A 17,955-nucleotide genomic window follows, 5' to 3' on the forward strand; every position below is an offset into this window, starting at 1 on the left:
TAATTAATCATGGGTTATATAGTAAAATTGCAGTTAACCAGAAGGGTTGGTGTGGTGGTTCAGCACCTCACCCCTTAAGCAAGAGGTTGGGAGTTCGATTCCCACCTCTGGCGAATAGAGCAAACTCTGTGGTCAGTTTCCTACCGCTTAGTGCGCTGACCGAAGGAACGGAGGATTAGTCTCACGGCAATTCTCTCACGGCTGCCGCTTAGTGTGCTGACCGAAGGAACGGAGAATTAGTCTCACGGCTGCCAGCTGTGGGGATACCTTGGGAAACCCAAAAAAAAAAAAAATTGCAGTTGAAGCAGCTAAAACAACCATGTCATAAATGTCTATTTTATTTTATAAATATTTATAATTTTTTTTAGAATAAATATTATTAATTTTTAAATACTTGGTTGACTCATAATAATTAATTATTGGTCATATAGTAAAATCACAGGCAACTGAAACAAACATGTCATAAATGTCTATTTTATTTTATAAATATTTATAATATTTTTATTAAATATTATTATTTTTTAATACATAAATGTCATATAATAATTAATTAGGGGTGAAATAGTAAAATCACGGAGCAAGCAAATAGCTGAAAGCAAGCATGTCGACCGTCAGCTGTCTGCTTTCAGCTGCCAGTCACGCTTATATATAGTAGTAACTAGAGAAGCATGACCCGTGTCAGCACGGGCCCAACATTAAGATATTTATTTGTCTTTTCAATCTTGATATATTTAAATAAATTTTTTTAATAAAAGGATTGCATATATTTTCTAGGATTCATCCAGAATCTAGCATGAGTTCAACATATGTTATTTTAATATGTATTTAGATAATTTAAGTTGTTGACTATTGTAATTTATAATATTTTTTAATGTATTTTTCAAATTAATATACGTTACTTTTCTTGTCCAAATTTTTGTGGCATTGATAGTCAATTATATTTTAAAAATAATTTAAGTTTTTAATTATTGTGATCTATAATACTTTTCTTCTATTCCAATTTCAGTGACACTAATATAATTTCAAGAGCCGCCCAAATATTTTATATCTTTTAAATTTTTTAAGTTGTTGATTATTGTGATTTCTAGTATTTTTCATGTATTTTTTTTGAAATATATAACATATTAATTTTTTTTTAGATATTTTAAGTTGTTAACAATTGAAATTTATAATACTTTTTATGTAATTTTTGAATAATATATGTTACTCTCCTTGTCCAGAGTTTTGTGTCGACAATAGCCAATTATTATTTTTTAAATAATTTAAATTTTTGATCATTGTGATTTATAATATTTTTTCTATCTCAATTTATGTGGCACAATGCTTAAATGACCATAATAATTAATTAGGGGTAATATAGTAAAATCACGACTGACGCAACTGAAGTAGAAATCAGTCAATTTTTTTTTAAAAAATTTGTTAATTATTGTTATTTACAATATTTTTTATTTCATTTTCAAATAATATATGTTGTTTTATATCTTCTTCTATCCCGTTCTAATTTATGTGGCACTAATATAATTTTGATAGTAAATCAAATATTCTATGTTGACATATCATTTTGTTATTCTTATTTTTCTAATACATAAATAATTTATAATAAGGAGTGATATAGTAAAATCATCGTCCGAAAGACAAAAATTTAATTTAAAATATTAAGAGTTAATTTCGCATTTTATGTCTATTTTATTTATCATTAAATATGATTTATTTTCTTAATACCTAGATGACTCATAGTATTTAATTAAGAGCGACTGATTATGTTATTACTATTCAAATTAATATAATTTTATCCTATCCAATAATAATCATCTATAATTCACTGAAATAGTATATTAATTAAATACGGGATGCTATATTTTCATGCAAGATATAATATTATTAAACATTATTGGATAGTACATTATATTTATTTTTCAAAATAATTAAATTTTACTGTATATTTTTTTTAATTTCTTTTTAACTTGATACATATTGACCGAACACAAATTCTAAGAAAATATTCATTAGAAATTTATTTTATTAAATTAAATTTATTAATTTTTTACTTTAAAAATTTAAAGTTAAGTTTAAATATTAGTATTTCTATATAAGAAAAAATAATTTTAAAATTTAAATTTATTAAAATAAATAAATAAATAAATAAAAAGATTAATTTATATTTAAAAGTCAATTAAAATAATAAAATTAATTTACTTCAATTATTAAGTTGCAATTAATTCAGATAATTTTTTATTTTGTCATGATTTATATTGCAACTATAAAATTTTGAGAGTTGAATAGAACTTTTATTTATTTTTAAAAAATTATTTTAACTTGTTAATTATTGTGATTTATAATAATTTTTATATAATTATCGAATAATATATTTACTCCTTGTGTCCCAATTTATGAGGCTTCGATACAATTTTGAGAGTCAACTAAATTTTTTATATATCTTTTAAATATTTTAAGTTGTTAATTATTATGATTTGCAGTACTTTTTTTTATCTCAATCTATGTGGCATTGCTAAAATAATGAGAGTCAATAAAATTTTTATATGTGGTAACAAATTATTGTGATTTGTGATAACAAATTAGTTTTGAATATGATAGCTAATTAAATAAATAAAAAAAATTTATTTCCAATATGTAGTTATAGTTAATTAATATAAATTAACAGAATATATTAAATATTTAAATCATTATGATGAAACAATGGAATTATTATATATTGGGGCATGGTATGTAATTAAGTGGGAGTAGAGATGTTTTTTTAGTAAGAGTCAATAAAATTTTTGTATGTCTTTTAAATATTTTAAGTTATTAATTATTGTGATTTGTGGTAACAAATTAGTTTTGAACATGATAGACAGTTAAATAAAAAAAATTACTTTCAATATGTAGTTATAGTTAATTAATACAAATTAATAGAATATATTAAATATTTGAATCATTATAATAAAATAATAAAATTATTATATATTGGGCATGATACATAATTAAGTGGAAGTAATTGATTTTTTGGTAATTGGGAAAAGGTGGTCGAAACCACCTCTTCTATACAATAGAAAAAATCAAGAAAAGATAAAAGTTCTGTAATCCATTAATGTTAGCATTAATTATTTATTCTTTAAATTATTATTAAATATCAATTAATAAAGGCAATGTGGAAAAGTCACTTTATCGATTAATATTTTTTTAATAAATGTATTATGTCAAAAAAATTACAAATAAAAACAAAAAGGGAGTAAATAACTAACACACTCTTGTTCATAATGTCACGTACCAGACTGCACTCATTTGGTGAGGCAACAGTCGACTAAAGTTTGAAATACTAATTAATTAATTTAACTTGTATATGATATGAGTAATAGTGGATGAAAATATGAACTAACAACTAATTATTGAAGTTGATTAGTTCAAAAGAGAAAATATCAATACATTAGAACTGTTTGAGGTAATAACTAGGGAAAAGGGTCAAATTCATTTTTTACTTTGAAAAATTGGTTAAATATATCATTTCTTATATTTTGAGATTAAATTTATCTCCATTATCACACTTTGGGGTCAAATTCACCCTCTCAATTTTAAAAAATTGGCTAAATATACCCTTCATCATACTTTGAGGTCAAATTTACCCTGATATCATACTTCAGGATCAAATTTACCCTCATTGTTAAGAAACTTTCTCATGTACCCTTCCTTTGATAGAAAATTCAAATCAGCGTTAAATGTTCCATTTTTAAAAAAACAAAACAACCCTAATATAACTCGCGAGACCCGACCCGAGCCATAAAGAAGACACAAATAAATATACTCTCTCAGTTCTGTTGGTCAATTTTTTTCAACAAGATTAAACCACTAGATAGTTATCAGCGCATAGTTCATGAAAAATGAATCGGCATCAGTATAAACACAAATAAATCTTCACGCTAGCCGCTCACTTTCTTAGTTCTATTATAGCATTAGCCATATTTGGGCAAAGACGAACCAAAAACAACTCCAACAGAAGCAATTGTCACTACTCCGATGGATATACTCCTCCCACAGTTCATAGATTTGAATCAGTACAAAATTCATGATAAATGACACTTGACAATCAAATGCAACATATTAGGCGCACTATATATTTCTCTGATAATTGAGTTAAGAGGTCCCCCTATGTGTCAGTCGTGACAGCTTTTCAGTCTTATGTCTTTATATACAATTTGAATCTACACAAATTTTTCATCATGTTAGTTGTTCAGAAAACTTATCCACTAATTCTAGAATCTAGATCCAGATAGAATTGCATACCAAAGTTTGAAATTTGAGTATAACTAAACAGGAGCAGAGTTTGTAATACACATTTTCTCTAGTTCCATACTTTTGCGTTATGTCATTCTATTTTACTTTTTGTTCATTTTTAAACAACCCACCAGTGCTGCATGTTAAAAGAGAAGTATATTTGATTGTTGAAAAAATTTGACCAACAGAACTGAGGGAGGGGTATATTTATTTGTGTATTTTTTATGCTTCAGATCGGATGGATCAGATTAGAATATTTTTTCTTTAAAGGGTCATTTAATGCCGATTTGAGTTTTTTTGTTAAAGGAAGAGTACATGTAAAAAGTTTCTTAACAACAAGGGTAAATATGACCCCAAAATATGATATCAAGGGTAATTTGGGAGAAAGTATGACAAAGGGTATATTTAGTTAGTTTTCCAAAGTAAAGGGCAAATTTGGTCCCAAAGTATAACCGCGAGAGTAAATTTAGTTCTAAAATATAACAAAGCATATATTTAGCCAACTTTGCTAAAATGAGGAATAAATTTGAACTTTTTCCCAAATAACTAATAATGCAAGATAACTATATATTCAGCAAAAATTGTAAAAGTTGTATAAAATAATTAAATAACTTTATTCGTAAGATAAGTTCATTTTTCTGGGCATCTAAAACAGAAATAGTACCATGCATATTGGCACTCAGGAAAATGGTGTAACAAAGCGAATTGGAGTTGCCATTTTCTGTTGTCTCCTTTCGTTTCCTTTGACATTTAAGATGTTTATGTTGGGTTTAATTGGATGTGTGAACAGAAAATGAAGAGCGTTATTGGAGGGAAAGTGAGCTCTCACTTAAAAGGAAAGTGTACTTGCTTAAAGGAAAGTCTACGTTTTTCAGGGAGAAAGCAACTTTCTTGTATTTTTATTAAGAAACACACCTTCAAGTGGATAGTGAGGCAAGAACCAAGAAATGTCTCGCGTCGTCGTAGTTGCTCAGCTTCAACTTCGACTTCAAATTTGAATTTGGGTTTGAATTTGTCAAATGATTGAGAGATTAATTTTTGAGAAAAGGACACTCTATGACCTTTTTAAAAAATAATAGTCCAATTATAGGCCAAGTTTGGCATTTGGACAAATAATGTCCAGTCGGCTAAACAAATGTCATTTTATGGCCATTTTCTAATCTTTCCCAATTTGGATAATTTTGATCCACGTAGTCCATATACAGTCCATATACGATACTGATACAGTCTATATACAATACTGATACAATATTCAACTTGGGCGATTCGACCCTTTTAAAAATATTTTAATTCTTTTTTTTACTATAAATTTTTAAATTGATCAAATATTCTGCTTTTTTTTATTGTTTAGAAATAATAATTAAATTATATAAAAATGATATAATTATTAAATAGAATATGAATCTATATAAGATATATGTATAGAAATTGTATAGTTCTATCAAATATGTATATGTACAATATATAGAAAGTGTATACAAATTATATAATTGTTGTATAAAACGTGTAAAAAAAGTACAATTATTATATAAATTATGTATCAAAACTGTATAATTTCTGTATAGAATATTTATGTATAAGATTTGTATAAAACCTATATAAAAGTTGTGTAAAAATGGTATAGAACCAGTCAGTAAATTAAAATGGCTACAAAGTGGAATTTAAATTCCATGGTTATTTTCAAGGAAATAGTTTAATTTGAAGTGCAAATATACAATTATTATATTAAATTATGTATCAAAATTGTATAATTTCCGTATAGAATATTTATGTATAAGATTTGTATAAAACATGTATAAAAGTTGTGTAAAAACGGTATAGAACCAGTCTTTAAATTCTATGGCTAGAAAGTGGAATTTAAATTCCATGGCCATTTTCAAGAAAATAGTTTAATTTGAAGTGCCGTTTCTGTCCTTTCCCCTTTATTTTTTAGACAAAGTTTATTTGAAACTTGAAAAAACAAGTGAAATTTCTAATCCAAAAAAATCCAATAAAAAATATTTTCTCCATGTACACCATGCAAATGCATGCAGAAAAGCAACTCAAAAGAGACACAATCCTTCGAGGAAATGACACACTGTTTCAAAAAAGAGGTGACTGTTCGGTCGAAAATGATTTTTCAGAAAAGACATACTATTTCGGAAGGCACAGACAAGACTGTTCCAAAATGATACACTTTTCTATGAACCATTGCTTCCTTTCGCGAGGGACACTTGATGGCTATAAATACCTAAACTTCTCCTCAGGTATGTACATAATTTTAAGTACTGAAACACATTCTTCTTCTTCTTCCAAAAACTCTTTGTGATCATCAGTAGTTGAATGTGTTCAAGGAATCTGAAAGTTTGAGGTACCGCTACCTTCAGATTGTGAGCCATTTTATTCTGGAGGGAAAATTTCTCAACCTTGGGTACTTGAGGGGAATTAATTCCTTAAGGATACTTCATGAAATCGAAGGACTTGGTTCTACTTCTATTTCATCTTATTTCTTTTAGATAAACATACTTCTTTGATAGTTCATTTTGATTAGTCATTTTGAACTTGTATTGAGGGTGTTAAATTTCATTGTTGTTCTTGAAACAGTCTTGAATTGAAGTGAAATATTGTGCAAACATATTATCTACCCGAAACAACAATCTTAAGGAATTAACCTTTATAATCTGTATTGTTTGGTTTTTGGAGATCAAAGCTTTATGCTTTATACTCTATTTGAACTTAACAAGTGATTTCAAGACATAAAAACTTCATCACAAGTTAAAGGTCATTCGGTTAACAATTAGAAGACATAAAAACTTCATCGTTAAACTAGAAACAAGTAATGTTTAAAGTTGCTACAAACTTATAATTAGTATTTTGATATACTAAAGTTGGTTGTGTTTTTGTGACAGGAAAAATGACTACTGATGGTGGGACAAGTGTAGCAGCAACGAATGTTGCTACAACAAGTCGCACAACTGCGCCACCTTCTATGGCACCAGTAGAGAAGCCCAAAAAATTTTTTGGGTATAGATTTTAAGTGCTGGCAGTAGAAAATGCTCTTCTACTTGACAACCTTATGTCTTCAAAGGTTCATATAAGAAGATGCTCCAGAATTGTCCGAAGAAACATCGAACAAGGAGCGGTTTGTTGTAATGGAGGCATGAAAAAATTCTGATTTCTTATGTAAAAATTATATCCTAAGTGGACTCCAAGACAATCTGTACAACGTGTACAGCAAAATGAAGACATTGAAAGAGTTCTGGAATGCGCTGGAATGAAAGTATATGACTGAGGATGCTGGAACTAAGAAGTTCTTTATTGCAAAGTTCCTGGAATACAAGATAATTGACAGTAAGACTCTCGTATCTCAAGTATAGGAATTGCAAGTTATTATCCACGATCTCCTTGATGAAGGCATGAATATAGTGAATACCTTATTTGAACATGTTAAATATGTTCTCAATGTTCACATGAACTTTACTGTAGGTTTGATTATGAATGAGGCCTTTCAAGTTGCTGAAATATAGAGAAGTTTCCACCTTTGTGAAAGGACTTCAAAAATTACTTGAAACACAAAAGGAAGGAGATGGCAGTTGAAGACTTCATTGTTAGGTTGCGCAAGAAGGAAGACAACAAAGCCGTAGAGAAGAAGTCGAAAGGAAATTCTGCAATAAGTGGAGCCAACATTGTAGAAGACAACCCCAACAACTCGAAGAAGCGGAAGAAAGCTGGACAACAAAGCAATCCACCTAAGAAGAAATTCAAGGGGAAATGCTTTAATTGTGGCAAGGTTGGCCATAAGTCAACAGATTGTCGTACACCAAAGAAAGGCAAAAAGAACGATCAAGCCAATATAGATGAATCCAAGAATGAAATGGGTGATCTATGTGTCATGCTTTTTGAATATAACTTGGTGGAAAATCCTAGAGAATGACGGATGGATTTCGGTGCCACCCGCCATGTTTATACCAATAAAGAGTTGTTTATTGCATTCGCTCCAGCTCAAGGTGAGGAGAAAATCTATATGGCAAAATCCGCAACTACAGAAGTTAAAGGGACAAGAAAAATCTGCTTGAAAATAACGCTAGGCAAAGTGTTGACTCTCAACAATGCCCTTTATGTACCAAAGTTGAGGAAGAACTTGATTTCCATAGCATTTCTTAACAAAAATAAATTCAAATCTTTATTTGTTTCAGATAAGATTGTACTTAGTAAAGGGAAAGTGTATTGAGGAAAAGGCTACCTTACTGAGGGCATATTTAAGATGAATGTAATGACAGTTGAAATCAATAAAAGTTATGTTTCTTCTTACTTGTTTGATTCTAATAAATTGTGGCATGAACGATTAGGACATGTCAATCACAAAACTTTGTGAAAACTGATTAACTTAGGAGTTTTTTGAAACTTTGAGTGTAATAAATCAAAATGTCAAACGTGTGTGGAATCAAAGTATGTTAAGCATCCGTATAAGTCCATTGAAAGAAATTTCAATCCCTTAGACTTAATTCACACCGATATTTGTGATATGAAGTCAACACCATCTCGTGGTGGAAAAAAGTATTTTATATCTTTTATTGACAATTTCACTAAGTACTGTTATGTCTATTTGCTAAACAGTAAAAATGAAGAAATAGATACGTTTAGGCAATATAAAATAGAAGTTGAAAATCAGTTAGAGAAAAAGATCAAAATGATAAGAAGTGACAGGGATGGAGAATATGAATTTTCGTTTGCGAAAATATGAGTAGAGAATGAAATATTCCATCAAACTACTGCCCCATAATCACCTCAGTCTAATGGAATTGCAGAAATAAAAAACTAAACCTTAAAGAAAATGATGAATGCCTTACTTATAAGTTCAAATTTACCGCAAAACTTGTGGGGGGAGGGAGCTATCATTACAGCTAACCAGATACTCAATAGGGTGTCTTACAGTAAGACACTATTAATTTCATATGAAAAATGGAAATAAAGGAAACCCAACTTGAAGTATTTTAAAGTATGAGAGTGTCTAGCGAAAGTCCAAGTTCTTATACCTAAAAAGGTGAAGATAGGTTCTAAAATAGTGGACTGCGTGTTCATAGGATATGCTAAAAGTAGTAAAGCATGTAGGTTTTTGGTTCTGAAATCTAAACATTCGAATATCAATCAAAATACGGTAATTGAATTAGATAATGTTGAGCTCCTTGAACATATTTATTCGTATAAAACTAGACATGAACATTTTAGTGGAGGGTCTAAATGACCTCGAGATAAACCAAGCGAATATGTAAATAATGATGAGAATCTAAGATGTCGTATACATCAAAGAATGTCAACTTCGTTCGGATTGAATTTTGTAATATTTCTCATTGAAAATGAGCCTCAAATATTCAAATAAGTGATGTCGTCTTCAGACTCATCCTTTTGGAAAGAGCCAGTCAACATTGAGATTGAATCAATCTTGAGCAACCATTCTTGGGATTTAGTTGATATTTCTCCAGGAAATAAACCTTTAGGTTCTAAATGGATCTTCAAAAGAAAAATGAAAACGGATGGTACTATTGATAAATACAAAGCAGGAATTGTAGTAAAAGTCTTCAAACAGAAGAAAGGCCTTGATTACTTTGATACATACTCGCATGTAATGAGGATAACGTTAATTTGGATGTTAGTTGCCTTGGCAGTGGTATATGGTCTTGAAATCCATCAAATGAATGTGAAAACAACATTCCTAAATGGAGAGTTAGAGGAAGAAATTTACATGGAAAAACTTGAGGTTTTTGTGGTTTTTGATAAAGAAAAAAAGGTGTGCAGTCTTGTTAAGTCACTCTATGGACTAAAACAAGCACCTAAACAGTGGCATGTAAAGTTTGACCAAACTATGTTGGCAAACGGGTTTAAAATAAATGAATGTGATAAATGTGTTTACATTAAAAATGCTCCAAATTACAAGGTCATTATTTGTGTGTATGTGGATGACATATTGATCATGTAACGCCCCGATTCTGTACCCCAGACACTACACGGTGCTCATAATCTCTAGGGATTACAAGATAATCCATGACTGGTACCTGCTGCAATAACTGAATAATAATTTTGTAAGTATGCCAAAATTAGACAAAAACTTGCCATAAGGTTCAAACTGAAAGTAAATACTGAATACTAATACATCTATCTGAAATACTCTACTCTGAAAAGCCTCTACTGTCCGAACAAAGATTTGATGGGACATCCCCAACTAACTCCGACTACTGAAATGAACTGAGTAATAAAATACTGAAATAATAAATCTGTCCTCAAACTATGAGGACTTACCACTAAGTCTGCTACTGATAGATTGGTATTCTAAGTATGATCGGAAGCTCGTACATCTAAACCTATGATATAAGACATCATAGTGCAAAATAAAGGTGTGCATCAGTACTTTGGATGTACTCGTATGCTAAGTAAGATAGGCTGAGATGCATGGGTTCATATGCATGAACAATACCGACTGAATGACATGAGCATAACTGAATGAAAGTACATGTATGAATACGTAAACTGTAACTGAGATCATGATAACACTAGATAATGAGTTATAAATTACTGATTTACAGATATCAGAGTTTATTGGTACTGTGTATTAGATAAATGAGTACTGTATATGATAATCCTGATTCTAAAGAACTGAATTGAGTTTTATACTGAGACTGAATCTAAAACTGAGACTATGGGAGGGAATCATCTAACCTACATGCCCCTTTCTGAATAGATTGGAGTCCCACCTGTAACCCCAGTTGAAAGGGTGCTAATACCATGCCCACGATTACTAACAACTGCTGTGAAGCCATTCCTAATAAACGGGTGACCTTTGAGATCAGTCCTAAGCTAGCGGGTGATCCCGGAGTATGTCAGTTCTTTCTAATGGGTGACATCTCATAACCTACACTGGCTACGCAGTTTTGGAACTTAGGGATTGTTTCTAGGGACTCAGTCCTAACTAACGGGTGAGCCCCCATCCCTAGGCTCGCTCGGTGCTGAATCCTACTCCCAACTGAAAGACACTGAACTGATTTCAAGTTCATACTAAGTTTGACTGAGCTATTACTGTTTATACTGTCTAACTGAACTGAACTGAGTTCACTGAGTTCCATTGACTAACGGAATACTACTGAATTCTATTAACTGACTGAATACTGAATTGGACTAGACTGATACTAAGTCTACTGAGTTCTTCCTGAGTTCTATATCTGACTGAGAGTACTATTGATCGTGACATGACTAAGATTATTCTGTAACTGACACTGGCTCTAGGTACACAACTAAATTGTTGGGTATTAAATACCCCTAGGATTCGATAGTATGAAAAGTAAATCATCACATGACCTTGCATAACATAGAAATGCACACTTGTTCATAATGCATCTATAGAGGCATTTTATCTAACACTTGAATGGCATGAACTAGTATACATGTTAACATGATATAATCTCACTATTTAATTCACATGAACAACTCATCAAACACTTGGAAGGCATTGTATATGCACATAGTACCAATTAACACATGAGCATCACAATTTCAAGGCTTTAACATGAATTCACATGGTACTACATACATAATAATTATTTTTACACAAATCCTGGACTTAATCATGGAATAGAAACCCAATCAACATTATAATCATGGGTACACTTGAATCCAAATCATGAAATTAATTTACTTAAAGTTTAAAAGAGTTTCTTAGACTCCAAGGGTGGAAGGGATCCTTGGATGAACACTTGACATACCTTGGTTGTTTAATTCTTGAAGAACAATGGTGAAATATTGAGCCTTAGCTTTGAAATTAAATCACCTAGGGTTCTTGTTCTTGAGAATTTTGAGAGAAAGTGAGTGTATGTTGCTTAATGAGGGCTGAATCTCGCATTTTAGGGCTTAATAGGGGTGGGAAAAAAATCCAAATACCCTTATGGATGTGGTTTTTTAATGACTGAAAACCAAACTGTCGACGCACATACCGACGCATCGCGTCGTTGGCATCAACACACCGCATCGAGTCTGCATCGATTCACTAGAATTTGCACTGAGTTGAGGGAAAAATTATTTGTCGGCACGAGGGATGACACGACATGTTGAGAATACGTTGATTCACTATTTGGTCACTCGAACATGGTCTAATGAGGACTAAAAAATCTGAAACTTATCTGAAAATACCTACTGGCATTCCTGATCATGAATCAATCTAAAAATCAATACTTTAAGGTCATAAGAGTCGTGAAATAGAGTTGCCAACATACGAAGGCCAAAATAATACTAAGTCTGAATACTTAGCTAGAATTTTCTAAGTCTGGGACCCCTTAGCAAGCTTAAAAGACTGTGTTATGCTTAGGATTTTGTGGGGTCTTACAATATCTCCCCCTTAGGAATATTCGTCCTTGAATGAGACTGATTAATTTGAGAATACTGATAGACTGGACTTAGACACTGAACATGCATAACTGAAGCATGATTTCATGACTGAAATTTATGATATACTGAATTATCATACTGAACATGCATATCTGATGCATGAGTACATAGTTGAATATGATTCATGAATGCATGACTAGGATTATTGATAAGCTAGGCTTATATACTGGACATGCATGTCTAATGCATAAGTACATGACTGAACTGATTCGTGAATGCATGACTGACTATGCAACGGTAGTTGATACCAAGTTTATAACTTTAACTGAATATAGACTAAGCCAATCTAAGGAAGAATGGTTCCTTAAGCTGAGAATACTGATGAACCTGAGATCATTTACTAAACATGTATGAATAGGAATATGAGAACATAAAAGAGACTGAAACGGGATACATGAACTAAATATCATGAACTGAGATAAGCCCTTGAATACATGGCTTATGACTGAGATTAAAACTTGAGGGTGCACCTATGAGTACCTACTACTCTAAATTAGATTCATTACGTAAAGAGAAGATGGAAGGTTTAGGTCATGAAAGCTCGGGGGGTTATTGTACATCTCCCCTTTGGGATTAGTATCTCCCATGAAGAATGCTGACTTGGCTGAGATACTGAGGATAAACTAAGACGATGCATAGGGCACCTACGAACTAAATCATGACTATATATTGGGGATCTGAAACTGAGGCATGACACCTGAACTGAGATGTACTTGCAACCACATGGTTGCTCGACCTTGGAATAGTTACATTCATGAGACTTCGGATAGTGTAACCAGATGGAAGGATGGAAACCCAACCATATGAACATTGTCCGCCTAACTGTTAAATTGAATTGCTGGTTTTGGAGATTAACGTATGCTGAAAACTTATATTTGACTAGAGCCTTTCTTTAACACTCTTTCTATAGAGTTCCAGTGGCTTTAGGGAGCAAGGAGTCTTTGCATGTCTGAATAAAATAGTTGAATAAGAAAATCACATCCTGGCTAAAATTCTGTAATATTAGTCAAGGCCTACGAAACATCATCTAAGATGAAGTAGCTAAGCCTTATGCACTGCAATTATAAATTTTCAAGATTAGACATATCCTTGGAATACTCTCTCAACTATACTAACCACCTTAGTACAACACATCATCTGAGACTACTGAAAATACTCACATGGGTGCTGAGCACGAGTGCATAAACTTACTAACTTATCTGATTATCTTAATTACTGATAGCTGAATACTTGGTCATGTAATATTGAATTGTACTTAATCTAAATAACTAGACTGAAACTATAGAGTATCATGTATATGAGGTAAGGACTGACTGGGTAATATGAGATAAGCGAGCATGAATTCATGAAAACTGTATTATCTGAGAATACAAGACCAAGCATATAACATAATTCTGAAATAGTCTATAAACTGAGGTACTGAAATACTAATAACTGATTAACTGATAACTGTACGCTATGGTCAAGTAAACCTAAAATTGAACTGAGTTACTAACCTGATTACTCGACTAAGACTGTGATTGAGACTATAACTAAGACTAGAACTAAGACGGTAACTGAGACCGTACTAGAATTGAATACTGGGTTCTAATAACTCTACCTGCTAAGGTCAGATCTTGATTGAATTCTCCCACTATGTTCAAGCTGACTCAAATCTCTGAAATGCGTTTAGCCACTTACACATCAATATGACATTCAAACCTATCTTAATAACTACAACCTCATGTAAAACTAGCATGTAATAATCTTTTTTTAACTTGAAACATTTATTCTCTTCCTTCTAAGCAACTGCTCATCGCTACATCATTTTATAAGGAGAGTTCACTAAATGTTAAAACATAAGAACCTAAAGTATGAATAGCACTATACCAAACTTGACACTTAACTGAGGCCTGAGGAATAGGACATCAATATCCTAGATTTTATCAAGAGATCTAAACTGAGGATATACATGAAGAAATCTGAGTTTAGTTGATCATTAGGAGTATAGCGTAAGTCATGGCAACTGAGTATACTGTAAAGCATGATATAAATACATGAGTCATGAGTTGCATGACCTGAGTTTGGAGTTTCTATATTTATGGAACATGATTCATAACGCTGACTGAACTGGAACTCCTTCTACTAGGAACTATAAGCGTACATGATTTTTGTTAATATACACGAATATGAGCTATGATCATAAATCTAACATATAAGGCATGGGTAGTTATCGCGATAGCTGAAGTACAAAACTTTGCATTGGGGTAAGGACAGGTTGGGCATCAACCTCTCCCTGCCTTTCTACACATGCTGGCATTACTACTAAAATTTGAAGGTCTAAATTTCTGAGATATCATAACTGGATAGTTCTCGTATACTCGCTGGGCTATGATAGACTGACCCACTAGGGTGGAGACTGAGAAAGGTTCTATTAAGGTTTTTGACCTGACTTTGAAATCGACTGCTATGTAAAGAGCTACAAAAGACAGAGAAACACCTGAATCTAATAAGACAAAACATATAAATGGAAGATCTATAACATACCAGTGACCGCATCAGGAGAACCTTTTTGATCTTGTCTGGACTGAAGTGCCTAGAGCCTATTTGGGTGTTGCCCACTGATGGAATTGGAAGTGGCACCCTGCTGATTTGAGCGATCGGACTGAGCTGAAGGACGATTATAATAACCCTGTTGGCACAAATATTTTACCCTCTGAGCCAATAATCTACATTCCCACATCTTGTGTTCTGGCTTGCCACATCCAAAATATACATCACTGCCAGCTCTATACGCACCTAGGTGATGTCTACCATATTCTTCGCAAAAAAAATGGGTACGTCCATTGCTCACACTATCCTGAGTTTTGGATCTTGACGCCCCATCATAAATGTCATCCCTAAAATTTGGTGTTGATGCACTAGATAAGGATGGATATGGAACTAAAGATTTTGGATAAAATTGAGAACGGTTACCGCCCTCTGACTTAGGCTGATTGAAATTGAAACTACATGTTCTAGCTCTTTTATTCTCTCTATTTTTTTTCTTAAGCTTCTAATCCTCAATTTGTTGAGCATGGACCATAAGCCTAGATATGTCCATCTCCATAATTATCATCGTTGTTCTGCACTCCTTAACTACACTATCTGACACCCCAGATACAAACTTGCTCATTCTGGATCTATTGTCTGCTAGTACATGAGGAGCATACCTGGCTAACTGAATAAACTTAAGGGAATACTTTTTCACACTCATACTGCCTTGCCTGAGATTGATAAACTCTAACACCTTCGCTTCTCTTAGCTCTAAGGGAAAGAATCTATCTAAAAAAACAATAGCAAACTCTTTCCATTCTATAGGCTCTGCATCTGTGCCCCTATCTACCTTCGACTGCTTAAACAACGTATGAGATACATCTTGTAGCTAATAGAAAGCTAACTCAGAACTACCTCTAAAATTTACTCCCATGATATCTGTGACTTTTTGAACCTGATCGAGGAACTCCTGTGGATCCTCTTCTAACTTAGATCTCGAGAATAGGGGAAGATTCATTCGAGTGTCCCAAAACCTATCTACAGTAGTATTGGCAACTAGGTTGGCATAAACAATAGCTGGCTGTTCATTTTAATTTGCTACTAAATTGGCTAGAGTCTTTGAATTCTGCATGAGGGACATGCTCATCCAGGGGATCTGCCTGAATGGACTGAGGTGCTAACTGATTTTTGGTTCTCTTCCTATTAGTCTTTTTAGGAGGCATGTTCTATAACCGGAAGGAAGAAAAGGATTATACAGAGAATTTAGCTTGAGCTCATGCTCACTCACATGACCTAAATATAGAAAGAAGGGAAAATTTTCCTAAAACATCTCGTAGCCTCCTGTCCATAAGTGTGGAGCGCTATACGCCCATGCGCAAAACTTTACTAGATGCGGCTTTCAAACTTCCTAGGACTCTGTTGAACCTTAGGATCTGAACCAAGTTTGTAATGCCCCAAGTCTGTACCTCGGACGCTACACAGTGCTCAAATCCAGAGGGATCACCAGCTAACCCATGACTGGTACCTACTGCAATAACTGAGTAATAATTCTGTAATTATGTAGAAATTAGGCAAAAACTTGCCATAAGGTTCAAAATGAAAGTAAATACTGAATACTAAAAACTGAATACTGATATATCTGTCTGAAATACTCTAGTCTAAAAGCCTCTACTATCTAAACAAGGAGTCGATGGGATAAGTCCCCAACTAACTACGACTACTAAAATAAACTGAGTGCTGAAATACTAAAATAATAAGTCTCTCCTCAAAATATGAGTACTCATCACTAAGTTTGTTGTTGATAGATCGGGATGCTAAGTATGATCGGGAGCCCGTGCGTCTGAACCTATGATATAAGACATCATAGCACAAAGAAAGGTATGCGTCAATACTTTAAATATATTGGTATGCTAAGTAAGGTAGGCTGAGATGCATGGGTTCATATGCATGAACAATACTGACTGAATGACATGAGTATAACTGAATAAAAGTACATACATAAATATGTAAACTATAACTGAGATCATGATAACACTGGATAATGAGTTCTGAATTACTGATTTACTGATATCTGAGTTTTTGATACTGTGTATTTGATAACTGAGTGAATGATTCTGATAGTCTTGATTCTGAAGAACTGAACTGAGTTCTATACTGAGATTGAATCTGAAACTGAGACTATGGGAGGTAATCATCTAACCGACATGCCCCTTTCTGAATAGATTGGGGTCCAACTTGTAACCCCAGTTGGAAGGGTGCTAATACCGTGCCATGGGTACTTAAAACTATTATAGAGTCAGTCTTAAATAATGGGTTACCCCTGAGATCAGTCCTAAGCTAGCGGGTGATCCCGGAGTATGTCAATCCTATCTAACGGGTGACATATCATAACCTACATTGGCTACATAGTTCTGGAACTTAAGGATTGCTTCTAGGGACCCAGTCCTAACTAATGGGTGAGCCCTCATCCCTAGGCTCGCTCGGTACTGAATCCTACTCCCAACTGAAGGACACTGAATTGATTCCTAGTTGATACTAGGCTTGACTGAGCTGTTACTGATTATACTGTCTAACTGAACTGAGTTTACTAAGTATCGTTGACTGATAGAATACTACTGAATTCTGTTAACTGACTAAATTTATTGAGTTACTAAGGTCTAAACTAAATACTGAACTGAACTAGAATGATACTGAGTCTACTGAGTTCTTCCTGAGTTCTGTAACTGACTGAGAGTACTACTGATCGTGAAATGACTGAGA

Source organism: Capsicum annuum, chromosome 1 (assembly GCF_002878395.1).
Source record: "Capsicum annuum cultivar UCD-10X-F1 chromosome 1, UCD10Xv1.1, whole genome shotgun sequence".
Classification (NCBI taxonomy): domain Eukaryota; kingdom Viridiplantae; phylum Streptophyta; class Magnoliopsida; order Solanales; family Solanaceae; genus Capsicum; species Capsicum annuum.